This window comes from Arvicanthis niloticus, chromosome X, assembly GCF_011762505.2.
Source record: "Arvicanthis niloticus isolate mArvNil1 chromosome X, mArvNil1.pat.X, whole genome shotgun sequence".
In the NCBI taxonomy this organism is placed as follows: Eukaryota; Metazoa; Chordata; class Mammalia; order Rodentia; family Muridae; genus Arvicanthis; species Arvicanthis niloticus.
In genome coordinates this window covers 87,136,260-87,151,326 of record NC_047679.1, presented here as the reverse complement: position 1 = coordinate 87,151,326, position 15,067 = coordinate 87,136,260, and the positions used below count along the sequence as shown (strand labels likewise).

Below are 15,067 nucleotides of genomic sequence, written 5' to 3'. Positions count from 1 at the left end.
AGAGATACACACATTGAATTAACTATGAAAATGAAAGTCACCTCCAGTATTTCCAAATGCTCCATAGAAAGGTACCTTTCCCACATATTAAGAATCAGGGTTATAGGCAATCACACTTATGAACACAGAAACAGAATATGCTGAATAAAATAATAGTAACTCAATTATTGCAGTACATTTACAAGAATGCATCCTGTCCAGAAAGAGTTGATCCAAGATATGCAAAGAAGGCTTAGCATTTAAGGATCTGTCAATATAGAATAGAACACTGACTCCTTATCTGCAACTAAAAGGACTTAAACACCTATCTTCTTTGCTACAGGAAGTTTATTGGGCTTATCAAATAGGGCACAGACAATTATTGCAAAGCAATTGTAACTGACAAATGCTGAGAATTATAGAATTGGAAAACCATTACTTGGAAACCCTTAATAAAATGATTTAGAGAACAGTTGCCAAATGATTAGTAAAGCCATTAAGTAAGAAGACAAAGGAAAACTTGACAACAGGGTGGACACATCTCCAATACCTCAATCCACTTGTGTTTGTACTAAAGGTGAGGCAGGCAGGCATTATAAATATAAACGTTCTTAGCCTCAATGATAAACTATTCTTTTTTAAAATAATAATAAAGAACATGAATCTCAAGACTATTTCCAGACTATGTGATGATGGGAGCAATCAGCCAAGCCAAAAACACAATACAACCTACAGGACAAATTCCAGACTTCAACAAGCCAATGGCAAGGGATTTAAAGAAATGAGACAGTGTTTGCTTTTAGCTTTGAGAAGACTTTAAATGAGCAAGGGAGATGGAGAGATGTCTTAGTGCTTAAGAACACTGGCTGCTGTTCTTGCAGAGGATCCAAGTTTTATTCTCAGGCCCCACTTGGTGCCTCAAAACCATCAATCAATCCAGTTCCAAGACATTTAACACTCTCTTCTGGCCTCCTTGGGCACCAAACAGGTAAACATACATGTAAGAAAAACACTCATGCCTGTTGTAGTAATTATTTAAAAACGTGGCCGCCAGTCAAGCCAACTGTTTAGGCTGCAGCATCTCTGCCTAGATCAGACGCCATGTTCTGAGGCCATGAGGCCACGTGCGCGCCACAACTAAAAACGGACAGCTAGAGACACGAGCGTTGCCACCCACAAGACGCCAGTGTGGGAGATGGCTCTGCCAGTCTTCCACACTGTCTCTGCAAGGCTGGGCATTGCCCAAACCATCCTGCTAACCACACCGGCTCAGTACAGATAAGACTCTATTGCTTAGATTATCTAATGCTTAGATTATAACAAGATACCCTTACAATCAGAGGTGTAACCCAATACCCAACCTAGATATACCAACTACCTTTGACTGCTACAGACAGGCGAACATCAGCCTCCATCTCCCCTCTCTCGTTATCTGTCTCCCCTTAGCTCCTCCGCTTCCTTCTCCTCTTCCTCTACTTTCTCCTCCTCTTCCTCTCTTTACTCCTCCCACCTTAGCTCCTCCTACACATGCCCATAAGATAAAAATTCTAAATTTAAAAAAGATTTAAAATGAATATAATCAGAGAGAAATAGAAGCAGAGAAGTCAATTAAAACTTGCATACTTATGAAAATGCTATAAAAAACTTTTGTTTTATACAATAATGAAAAACAAAACAAGTCACAGCAATTTGTTTATAATCACTAATGCCACATTAAATTATCATCATAAATTCCTAAAGCAGAACAGGAATACACAGGATATGTTATTCTGCTTTGGAATACATTTAGAATTGTTCCAAAATAAAACGTTAGTATTTTCCATTTTAAAACAAATAAATAAAATAAAAAGATTAGATATAATTTAATATGAAAAATTGACCTTGGTTGGATCCAGATTCCAACAAACCTCAGCATTAAAAGCATTTTGTGGGGGCTGTGGAGATGGCTCAGTGGGAAACACAGTAGCTGCACAAGCACCAAGACCTGAGTTCAGATCCCATCATTCACAGAAAAGCCAGGCACTATGGTGTTTATCTGTAACCCTAGCATTGAAGAGACAAGCAGATTCTTGGGCTTCACTTGTCAGTCTAGTCCAAAGGAAGTGATCTAGACTCAGGAAGACTCCCTATTTCAAAAACATAAGGTGAAAACCTCTGGTCCCCAGATGTACACATATACACATAGGAACACATACATACAGAGAGAGAGAGAGAGAGAGAGAGAGAGAGAGAATTTTAAAAGTATTGACTGAGAACAGTGTAATAAAAGTTGAAAAGCAGAAAAGCTGTTAAATAAAACTCCACATCATGCCAGGGTGGGTTGGTATGGGGGGGGCCACTCCCCCTCCTCATAGGAGAAGAGGCAGGGAAATGGCGAGGGGAACTATGTGAGGGGAGCTTGGGAGAAGAGGAAGGGCTGCGATTGGGATATAAAGTGAATAAATAAACAAATTAATGGAAAATCCACATCAATTAATGTTTTTCAAAAAAAAAAAAAAAAAGCTGCAAAGAAGTAAAACCTGAAGTCGTTTACTTGATAAAGGATAACTCTCAAAAACCACATCAAACAAAATACTTAATGATGAAGTGTTAGAAATATTCTCAGGTATTCTCACTTAAGGAAGTAAATAAGGGTGTATGATGTTTCTACAATCTTATAGTCCTGTTAGAAAAATATTTTTTTGAAAAGGTAATGGAATACTCCAAACCTTTTAACAAAGGAACCTACCACCCAGCTCTGTCACAGTTATATGGCTACAGCGCTGCCTAAAATGCCCTAGTTCCATGAGACATCTTTGAGTTCCCCTAATCCCTTCTGCATCTAGCTTCAGGCCTGTATACAGGTTTATTTCCTTGACCTGAAACACGTCTACTCACCCATGATTCACCTCCATCACAATCCAGCCTTCAATTCACGTCTTTCTCTGTCAGAATTTATTTTCTAATATACTTTGTTTTATTAATTAACATATAATGGGTTTCATTGTATTTTCATCTACATATATCATTGGGGTTTTGTCGGCCATCCTCACTTCTCTCTCTCTCTCTCTCTCTCTCTCTCTCTCTCTCTCTCTCTAACAAGCATCTAGACCAGTGGTTCTCAACCTTCCTAAAGCTGTGACTTTTTAATACAGTTCCTTGAGTTATGGTAAACCTCAGCCATAACATTTTCATTGCTACTTGAAAACTCTTATTTTTTTCTGCTGCTAAAAATTATAATGTAATATCTATGTTTTCTAAGGGTCTTAAGTGACCCCTTTGAAAGGGGTCATTCGATCCCCAAAGGGGTCATGACCCAAAGGTTGAGAACTGCTGATCTATAGAAATATTTTTTTTTACCTCATAGCTGTTATTATAGTTTGCAATTTTCTGTTTATAGTACATCAGGAACTGTAGCTTTAATTTTTTAAATCCTACTTTTAATATGGGTTCTTAAATGATTTAACCTCCCCCTCTAACCCACCACCCACCAGAAGTAGTGGGGAAAAAAAGTTATTATGATATGGGGGAAGTAGACCTGTTTAGAAATTGTTCTTTGGAGCAAATCCAATCTTCATTGTCAGGAACTCAGCAGTGCAGTTCACAGGAATCAGCAGCGGCTCGATCCACTCACAAACACTTCACAGATACACCAGCAGTCCAGTCAAGTAGTGTCAGGATAGCAAACACGAATCAGCAGAGGTGGCATAACCTAGCAGAAACAGCCAGGCCTTCAATCGGGGCACCAGGCAGCAGGAATGACCAGGACCAGCAGGGACACCAGGAAAAGTTCTTTGCCATGCCTCTCTCAACAAAGAAAAGATGCAAGACCAACGAACCATTGCAAAGCTAGCTGTGCAAGCTAGCAGTCGCTGTCCATTGAGTCCTATTTATACTCCCTCCAAATATCACGTGTCCTCTACGAGTCTTGCATCACTACGTCTTGCCTCAGCACATGAGTCTGTCTTAGCAAAACTCCATGCAAGTCTGTATCAGCTGACATCACTCTGACAATAGGCCCTTGTCTGTGGAAGTGACAAGAAGCCGCCAGAACACCACCAGAAATTTTTTGGTGTGTTTCTGTCTGTGGAGTCACAAGAAACAGAGCTCAACAATGCCATGTAAGATGAACCAATACTTAGGTGTCATCGTTAGTGAAGAATCCTTCATCATGTGTCCTTTCATGTGCTTGCTTTAACAAAACATTCTTTCACCCGTGTTTTGCTTCAGCAAAAACATTCCTCCACGTGTTTGCCCCAGCAAAACACCATCCCATACAACTGACTTTGCCAAGAAACCCTAAGTTGCCACTTCAAGGAACCTTCTCTGTCTTGTTACTTACTGACATCTAGGAAGAGCTCAGCAAATCTTTGTTGAAATAAATGACTATGCCTTCATTAGTCTTGCCTTTGACACTGGCTCCATTTTCCTTGCCATTCTCACCCTTGGCGTTATTGGCTGTATACGACTGACCTAACATGCTAACCTTTACTGACTTTACATCAACAATCTCTAACCACAGGCCACTTCACGTGTCAACCCTTGAAGTTTGTCTTCTTAGCATCTAGAGCAGAGCAATACAGTAAAAGCCAAGTATTGGAGTTGATTTCAATGTCAGCTCGCCACAAATTAGAATCATCTCAATAGGAAGCATCACCGGAAGAAGTGTCCTGACTGTCTTGACTGATGTGGGAGGCAACTTCAGGCTGCAGATGAGGGAAGATACCTGTCTTCCCCTGTCTTGGCCTTCCTCTTGCCACCAAGTTAATTCACCCTGTTGCTGCTGCAGCTCATTTCTCCCATGATAATAGAGCAAGAATTTCCAAGTGTGCCAGATAGTTTTGTATCAATCTGACATAAACTAAAATTATCTGAAAGGAGGGAACATCAAATGAGAAAATGTTTCTGTCAGATCAGGCTGTAGGCAAGCCTGTGGGACATTTTTCCTGATTGATAGTTGATATGGGAGGACTCAGTTCATGGTGGGCTATGCCCCTGCTTGGCTAATGACCCTGAGTGCTACTAAGAAAGCAACTGGGAAAGCCAGTAGGCAGCACTCCTCTTTGGTGTCTGTGTCAGCTCCTGCATCCAGGTTCCTGCCCTGACTGTTTTTGATGATGAACTGTGATGTGGAAGTATAAGAACCATGTCCAAGGCAACTCTTATAAGGGACAACATTTAATTGGGGCTGGCTTACAGGTTCAGAGGTTCAGTCCATTAGCATCAAGGCAGGAGCATGTTATGTGAACATTTGTTTTCTTCTTTTGTGAGTTCGAGGCCGGTCAGGTCTACATAGTTCCAGGCTAGGCATAGCTATACAGTTAAGGCCTTGTTTCAAAAAACAAACGAACAAACAAAAAAGTAGATTGTGGGTAGGTGCATAGATTATACTGAAACTTACATTTTATACGAGGCTCAACAATGTAAGACATTTTGTATGCATGGGGGTTGTTTCTGAACCAAATTCCCTAAGACATAGCGATGTCACCTGACTGTGGAGGTCATAAAAAAACATTGGGTGACAAATATAAGGTTTCTAGGTATACAGAGCCCAAAATTTAAATCAAAATTCTTACTAAATCCAACATGCTTCTGGCAAAGTTCCCCAGCATGCAATTTCACTGCAGGCTTGGCTCTGAATACACATGTGCACTTTGCACTGAGCATGCGCTCATGAGCAGAGCAAATGCTACCTGAATCACCATAGCTCGGACTGTATCCTCCCAGATACTGGGAACTGTAGTGCTTTGCTGTATGTACAGTTTTCTACTCTGTCAAAGACACAATGGTTTAATTTAGAGAAAAAAATACTTTTAATACCCCCCTACTATCATTCTGCAGCATGTAGTGAATACTTTGTATTGTGTTAGGATGTTTCATTTTTAAATTGCTCTTTGAATCGCTGACTTGAATTTTAAAAAAATCAGGTAAATTTTGGCTTACGATTAGGGCAGAATTCCCAAGAATTTCTGCAAAAGCACTAAATATATTTATGTTGTTTTGTACTATACATTCATACAAGGCAGAGTTCTTTGCATTTGATGGTCATAGAATTAAAGTTATCATTTGTCTCTGAAAACTGTAATATCATGACTTAACTGTATTTAAAAATTAAGCATATCCACCTAGAATACTGATTTCCTTTTGTATTTAAATGAAAAAATCATATGCATAGCAAAATTCTCATAGAATCAATTTCTTTATGATTATCTACCAATTTTATATATCCACAGTATCATCAAATTTTCTTGGGCAAAAATGTGTCAAAAGTGGGAAAAGGTTTTGTGTGTTTATTTATTTTTTTAGATTTACTTGTTTTATTTTGTATATAGATGTTTTACTTGTATGTATGCCACTGGCATGTCGAATGATTGCAGAAGTCAGAAAAGTGCGTGGGATCCCCTGGCACAAGAGTTCACAGACAGTTCTGAACCATCATGCAGGTCCGGCATGGGCTTGGTGAGGACAGCATGACATGGTTCCTGCCACTGGGACCAGTGTACATGGGCCTCCACAAGTGTTGACAGCTGCTATGGGCATAAAATTTGTATAATGTACATATTTTCATGTTCATCTGAGGAATGTCCTCTCTGTTAATGTTAATGACTCCATGACGATGAGAGACAGCACCAGTCTGGGTGGTGAAGGTGTGGCTGTCTCAGCAAAATAGTAACTGCTGGGAACTTCAAGACAGCCTTAAGGCTGTAGAAAAGGACTCTGAAAACATGAGTTGAAAAATATATCATTTCTCAACTATACAATATATAAGGATGCAATATGAGGGCTTCAGGAATCTAAAGGAAAAATGGCAGCTACATTAATGAGCCAGCTTGTCAGAAAAATATAAAGGCAGCCTGGGACAGAGCAGGGTTAGGCCCAGGTGTGGTGGAAATGGTAATTTCAGGACAGAGTCCCACCCAGCTAGTTTATCATCTGTGCTTAACAGAGGCAGAAAGGTCTTTGAATTCTTTTGCAATGTTAAATGAAAAGTGTGTGCTTTCTGTCTCCTAAGAATTAGGGGGCTGGGGTCATGGGATGCTGACTCATAGGATAATCAAAAGGAGACCTGGAGTAAATGACTGGATTGATATGTAAAATAAAAGACTGGGCTTTTGATCTGCAGGAGATGAGCTATCCAGAGAACAGGTTTAGAATAGCAAGAGAGAACCCCCAGGAGAACTGTCCCAAGCAGAACACACAGTGAGAACTGTCTGGAAATCTCCAGAAAAAAAGCAGATCAGAAAGAAAGCAGAACAGAGAGAAAGCAAGCTGGAAAGCTGTCTCCAGCAGAGCACAGGCCACCAGCTTGGACCCACAATTTAACTTCAAGTCTTTTGTTTTTGTCACTCCCAAACACCCCTTCTCTCAGAACCCCCCTCCAAGCCAAAGCTGGTCCTTGGCACCATCATGTTGGTGCGGGGAAATAAACCTGGAGCTCTCTCGTTGTTAAGAGCAACAGGTGCTCTTAACGGCTGAGCTACCTCCCCAGTCCTACAAGTGTCTCTTCTAGGACACAAAGGGAACACTTTTATACATACATGCATATTCCAAGATACGATGACACTTATTAAATGCTTCCCATGGGTTAGGAGTTTATTATAGTCTTATTTGCACTTCTAATTACTCTAGGAACTCATCCAATTTTGTGAGTGTAGAAGGCACGGGAACATTAAGGAGACTGCTTAGATTTACACAGAGTTACTCAGTGGTAAAGATGAGGTCAGAACCCAAGCCAGCTGGTCTCCTAGTCATTTATTCAATGAAGTTTCACCCTTGGACTCCCACACATCCGACATACTGTGTAGTGCTACAACTTTGCTTGGCAAACAGCTGACAAATACTCTCCAATACTAATGATATCCGGAGATAGACCAGAGGAGGGACAGTATATGCAGGTGCTGTGTACACTGGAATTCTGTACTTGAAGTCCATAGCCATCCTCCTGTAAGCTGGGGGTGGGGTGGGGTGGGGGGGTAGTGGAGATCATCCTTTCTCACAATCCTCTCACCCTGAGGGCACCCTGTCTCACAGAAGCAGGGTACCAACCCTAAAGGCATACCAAGAAAAAAGACAGTCCCAAAGAAAGACTAGATAACAGGAGGTCATCTGCTCCCCGTCTTCTCTCACACACTCCAAAGACACTACAATAGCAAGTAAAGTAACTAGTCTGGGTCTGTTCCTCTCCTCCCTAAGTCACGACTTGTGAACTATGAATAGCCACTGAGTGAACTCTAAGCTTATGTGCAAACTATAGGCATTTAGAGGGGGATAGTGAACAGTGTTTACACATTTACAAGTCCATGTCACTTTTCTGTCCAACTGAGAAAAAAAGCAAATAAACAAACAAAAAACTGTCGATAAGAACCATGACTTCCGGCAATCAGCAAAAGCCGCTCAGATGTGGAGTGTCAGCCCCAGGCACATATAGTGTCTGCCCCAACTTCTACTTTGGATTGGCCTTCCTGGCAGGTGTCCCCTTCCCCAGCGCATGTGCGCACACGCAAGCACAAACCTGCACACTCACACGTGTACACATAGAGCCCCCGCACCTTGCCCCCACGCAAGTACGCACGCTCCGCGTGTAAATGAATACGAATCCCCTTGCAGACACGCCCACACAAACTCCACTATAAATCCACATTCCCTTCCACACGCTTTTCGGTTGACTGCACCAAAATCACTGGGCCCACCACCCAACTCTACAGCTGTGTAAAAACATTCATTTGCATCTCCTCCGTGAACCACTTTACACACATACAAACACACACACACACACACACAGCAAGATAGTGCAGACCTCCAGCTATCTTGTATTGTTGGTTGCTGAGGTATTTCAGGACTTTTATCTCCTTGACTGAGAATTCCCCTGGAAAATCATACAACTGTACTCGAGGGCCCGAGGTTTAGATACCCCAGGTGATATATCTTTCCTTTTGTTCAACTGCTTATTAGTACAACCCTCCCTAGGCAGCTGATACCAGGATATGATTTTTTTTTTTTTTACTTTAAAAGCCCTTTGCTCAAAATGCTCGGGACCACACTTAAGTCTGGAATACCTGAGTGTATGTAGTCCCAGCCTCCCGGAACAAAACTTCCGATTGGCAATAAACTGGGTCTTAGTGGCCATCTCTGGTAGGCTCCCCTTAACAGTGCTCCCCCACATACATTCATTTCATCCTTCACACACGAACCCCCACCCCACATCCCCTGCATACCTGTTGAGAACTTTTTTCCTCCCTACCAAAAGCAAACTTTTGAGACTTACCTACTGGTCTTTCTGCTGCAAGGACCAGGACTTGCGCATGGCAAGAACACACAGCCGAACCTCAGTCTCTCGGTCCCAAGGGACTTCTGGCTGGATATCTTCTTCGCTCAAGTCCCAAGGTTAGGGAGATTGCACCTCCCCCAGGGTATCCAGAACCCTGGGGAGTTAGGGTCGCCTAGCCCTGAGGGAACTTACTTGATTGTCTGGCTGGTTGAATCCAGTAAAGGGAGAGGGGGGCTTTTCTCAGCCTCCCCGAGGAAGCACTCAGTGAGTTTGCAAAGCCAATTTGGTCTCCTTGCACTTTCTGCCAGCAGCAAAGGGATTCTGCAGGAGAGCTACGATCTCGGAGGCTAAGATCTCGATCTCGGAGGCGGGGAAAGGCAAAAAAGGCGAGGAAAGGAGGCGCTCCAGAGGGAGGTGCCTGGATAGAAAGTTAAGAAGGCTCTGCAGAGGGGAAAGAAAAGAGGGACTTGACTCTGAGAGTAGGAAAACTGTGCCAAGGGCAGTTTTCTATTTTAATTTAATCTAATTTTTTAGGTATTCACTTTACATCTCGCTCACTGCCCCCCTCCAGGTCACCCGCTCTCACAATCCTCCCCCTTTGCCCTTCCCTTCTCTGAATAGGCGGGGCCCCTGGGTGTCCCCGCCTACCCTGGCACTTCAAGTCTCTGCAAAGCGAGGTACTTTATCTTCCACAGAAGCCAAACAAGGCAGTCCAGCTAGTAGAAAATATCCTATATACAGGCAACAGTTTTTTCAGGACCCACATGAAGGCCAAGTCTGCTACATATTACACCGGAGGCCTAGGTCCAGCCCGCCTATGTTCTTTGGTTGGTGGTTCAAAGCCCCAAGGTTCCAGGTTAATTGACTCTGTTGGTCTTCCTGTGGAGTCCCTATCCCCTTTGAGGCCTCAAATCCTTCCCCCTATTTTCCCATAAGAGTCCCCAAGCTCCATCCACTGTTTGGCTGTGGGTGTCTGTATCTGTCTGAGTCAGCTGCTGGGTGGAGCCTCTCAGTAGACAATCATGCTAGACTCCTGTCTGCAAGCATAACAAAGTATCATTAATAGTGTCAGGGATTGGTGCTTGCCCATGGGATGGGTCTCAAGATGGGCCAGATATTGGTTTTGGAAATCCTCCTACTCTACCAGGATTCCAGAAAGCAACTGGACTAGACCATTTTCTCAGTGTTGGTCCTTAAACTTGATTACCCCACACTAGGGTTAGCTACTGCTGAGACCCTTGTAGGCAGTTGGTAAGACAGGAATCTGCTGAACTGGGTCCAGGACCTTTCTGTTCTAGGGAAACCTCAATCTTTATGTCATGTGATTACTGAATGGATTAAATAAGCCACCACATCTCAAGTCCTTAGCATGGTGTTGGGCACACTCTGAGAAATCCATCAATGACAGTCTTGTGGTTCGGAAAGTGCTCCTTCTTGATAATCTGCTCATCTGGTTTATGATTTCCATGAGACCCAGTGTTGGGAGCCGACTTTTAGCAGAAAGCGGCTATCAGCTTTGCAGCCATCTTGAGCCATATACCCTGATGTGAGACTTGTTTTTCAACAGCCTACAACAGCTGAAGCACACACTGATATCCCACATATCTTGTTTTGCTGTTTACTGCCCCCAGCTGCAAGGCACACGTGGCAGCCACGCCTGCAAGGCATTCGGTTCACGTGCTGTCCACGTGCTATCCATGTCATACATGCCTGTAAGGGGCAGGTGGTATCCAAGCCTGCAAGGCACTTGGTTCATGTGCTATCCATGCTATAGACGCCTGTAAGGCTTACATCATATCCACACCTGCAAGGCACGTGGCAAAAGCCTATAAATACCCCAGATTTCCCTTCAAGAGAGAGAATAAGGGAGACAATGAGAGAGACAATAAAGGAGAGAGAGAGACACTAAAGTTTCTTTAATGCAAATCCATACTGTTTAGACAAGAGACTTTGAAATCATCTGTATAAAGCCAGGCACAGTGAGACACAGCTGTAATATCAAAACTTGGGGAAACTAAGCCAGGAGACTCGTGACTTTGAGATAAGCCTGGCCTAGATAATGATACACTGCCGAAAAATAAAACAAATTCCTGGGCAGGCAAGATAGCAGAACGGCTAAAGATGATTGTCACGAAACCTAAAACCCTCCCTCCCTTCCTCCCTCCCCCCTCTCTCTGTCACTCTAGCACACACATACGGAGAGAATGAATAGATAATTATTCGTGCGATGCAATTTATAGTTGAAAACCTAAGAGGGCAGAACATTTGGCCCCTGTGATTCTCTGACCTTTTTACCGAATCTTTCAGGACTCAATGTTGTTGTATTTGGCTATTCCTTCAGTCCTCCTCAGCCCATTCCAACCTACTGTTCTATAGTGGCTGGTAATAATGAAAGGACATGTGTGACAATCAACAGAAGGAAAGGAGAACAAACATTTTCAGCAGACCCTGACTTGACTTCCTCTTGCTTCCTATGGCTCCCACCTTTACCTCAGGAAAATCAAACCTTATAGAAGGGCATTACTCCCTCCTTCTGGCCCCTATACATACTACCCAAAGATGTCCTGCAGGCAAACTTGGCTCACAGCTACTCTGAGTCTTAGAAGAATGCCTATGATTCTTTTCCAGGAGCACCAGAGAATGGGAGACTGAGAGGAATGGCTGCCAGGCCATACTGCATTTGCCTTCTCTCTCATAGGAAAGTTGTCATCAGTCGCTTTCTCTTTGCCTTAGATCATGTGGGTTCTGATGAGATCCAAGGCTTTCTAATCATTTTTCTCAGAACAGATCGTCGAAGATAAAGCCAATTTATAGTGTGTAAGTAGTGTTGGCTTCTGAGTAATGGAACATTCTCCAACACACACAGCAGTCCTAGGGCCTTTCAGAGGAAGAAAATTCTTCATATTTGGGACAAGAACAACCCAAAACTTTTTTGACTTTTTTCCCCTTTCACTGAATCTAAAAGTAATTCATTGTATCTTTACCACTGTGCCAGTCAGGCCTTGGACTCAGTGTCTTGCCTTGTGTATTTGACAGCTGCAGGCTATAAATTTCACATTTCTGGTACATTAGAGCACCTTCTTTTACCCCTGAAGGATCTGAGCTGAACAAAAAGATGTAAATTATAATGGGTTGTTTCCTGCCAGTCTGCATCAGAGGGAAAGTTGCATTTTCTGGTTTTTCTAATCGAGCCGGGAAAGGGGCAGGTCTGCTCTATAGTGTGTTATGAGGCCTGCTTCACAGATAGCCTAGTTTGCATCTCTATTTCATCATCTGAAAGATCAGTTTTGTTCCAAAATAGGTCTACTATAAGCATGCCACCACATTGCCAGCTGTTAGAGTATTTACTTTTTTTCTTTTCTTTTTTTTCAGGCTGATTTCAAACTCTCTATTAGCAGAGACTACCTTTGTGCTCCTGATTCTCCTGCCTCCACCTCCCAAGCACTGAGATGACAGGCATATGCCACCACGCCTGGCTCAGCTGACCCTTGAAAACCTGAAAATTCAAAATGTGCCCTCCTCACCTTGTCAGCACTGAATTATATCTATGTAATTGATGAGAATATGACTCCCCATTCTCAATGCCGTGAGAAAATACCTGCTAAAAGCAATTTAAGAAAGGGCTGCTTCTAACTCATAGCTTGTGGATATAGTCCACCATGGCGGGGAAGTCACTTCAACAGAACTTTGAGGCAGCTGGTCCCATTGCATCCACAATGAGAAATCAGAGAAACACAGTCCTCAGCTAGCCCTCTCCTGTGTATCAGGTCTGAGACCTGAACCTATGGAATAGTGCTGTTCAAATTTACGTTTGATCCTTCCCCGAAGGGGTAAACTTAAGGGTTCTTTGGAAAGTCATGTGTCAGATGATGTTTTGCTGGGGCAAACATGGGAAGGAGTGTTTTGCTGAAGCAGACACAGGTCAAAGGTTAAGGCAGACTCATGAAGGAACGTTTCGCTAAAGCAGACACAGGAGAGAGGATGTTCTACTAAAGCAAGCACATGAAAGGACATGTAGTGAAGGATTCTTCACTAACTACACACATGTATTGGTCCACCCTACATTTCATAGTTGAGCTCCATTTGTCAGGACTCCATAGAGAGAACCACACCAAAAAATTTCTAGGGGTGTGGTGCCGCTTCTTGCTGCCTCTGCTGCCGCTAGCAGAGTGATGTCAGCTGAGACAGACTCATGTGCTCAGGCAAGATACTTGGTGGGCAAAGACTCATGGAGGACATGTGACATTTGGAGGGAGTATAAATAGGATGCAACAGACAGTGACAGGAGCTTGACTTGCTTGCATAGCTAATAGCTTCTTAGTCTCCTGTCTGCCCTGATCTTTGTTTCACTAAGAGAGGCAAAGCTGAGAACTCCTGGCCTGGCATCCCTGCTGGTCTGAATTCCTCCTGTTGACACATGCCCATTCAGCTGAGGCCTGGCTGTTCCTGTTAGGTTGTGCCAATGCTGCTGTTGTCCTGACACTATGGAGCTGGTCTGCTGGCATAGCCATGAAGTATTTGTAAGTGGACCAAGCTACACTGCTGACCTGTGAACCCAACTGCTGATTTCCTCACATCGAAGAAGGAATTTGCTCCAAAGACCCATTTCCAAACAGGTCCACTTCTTCTGTATTCTTTCTTTTCCAGAACCTCTGGTGGGTGGTGGGCTAGAAGGGAGGTTCAAAAGCTTAAGAACTATCATTAAAAGTAGGCTTTGGCAGTCTAGTGATCAGCTTCTACTCTAATTTTATTTACCAACATTTCCCAAGAATCCACTATGCACTAGTCTCTATAATACATCTTGGTAAGAGCTTCTACTTTCATCTGTGTGTGTCTAAGAAGTATTTCCTTTCTCAATTACTAACAACTCAGCAAAATCAGAGATCTAAAACTATATTGGGAAATTATTGAATTGTATACGTTATTATAAATGTTAACAATATTTTTCATCTGGTTATCTTTTTTTTTTTTTTTTAAACGCTGCCTATGGGGAAGTGAAGGTTTGGTGGGAAAAGTACTCTAGCTATAGAGATTTTTGGAAGCCTATCTTCAGAACTGTTTGGCATAGTATGGGTTGGGCATCTCTTCATATCCTAACATGAGATTCTGATTTATGTCAATACCTTGCTCAAACTAAATGAATTTTTATTTATTTATTTATTTATTTATTTCATGTATGTGAGTACACTGTCACTGTCTTCAGACACACCAGAAGAAGGCATGAGATCCCTGTTACAGATGGTCGTGAGCCACCATGTGGTTGCTGGGAATTGAACTCAGGACCTTTGGAAGAGCAGTTAGTGCTCTTAACCTCTGAGCCATCTCTCCAGCCCCTCATCTGGTTATCTTGTTCCCTCCCAGTAATAAAAAGAATGCTAGGAACATAATGGGGAGTAGATGCTTCTTAAATGACCAAATAAATCACAAGAATATATTTGTATACTGTGCTCAACAGTTACAAGAAGACAACTTTGATCCTCCATGCTGGGAACTTCATAGTGAAAGAGTCATTCTTATTAGTCATCATGCTGTATACAAAGTCACTGACATTCTGGGATTGCTTCTGTTTCTAGGTAGAGGGACATGAAGTACCCTTGCTCTTTCTGCTGTGACACTGAAACTGGCTTTTCCAAAAACCATAACACACACACACACACACACACTCTTAATCAAAACCTTAGTTGTATACAACAGCTTCATATTTAGTAGTCATTTGGGCTATTAAAGCATTAAATCCCTTGTTTCAAGTTCTTGTCTCCTTTGTGTATTCCCTTGTTTTTGAGTTATGCATTCTTAATCTGACCACTTTCTTCAATACAATTCTCTATTACCTTTGACTGA

At 42.5% G+C, this 15,067-nt stretch overlaps 1 long non-coding RNA gene across 4 annotated transcripts in view; it reads right to left on the bottom strand.

Moving 5' to 3' along the window:
• The window catches only part of LOC143435612 (uncharacterized), a 57,023-nt gene extending 47,409 nt beyond the window's left edge, over window positions 1-9,614 (bottom strand). For all 4 annotated transcript variants that reach the window (XR_013106096.1, XR_013106099.1, XR_013106097.1 and 1 more), the window contains exon 1: window positions 9,224-9,614. This is a non-coding gene — a long non-coding RNA (uncharacterized LOC143435612). The remainder of the gene's footprint in view (window positions 1-9,223) is intronic.
• Between the last annotated feature and the right edge of the window lie 5,453 nt (window positions 9,615-15,067).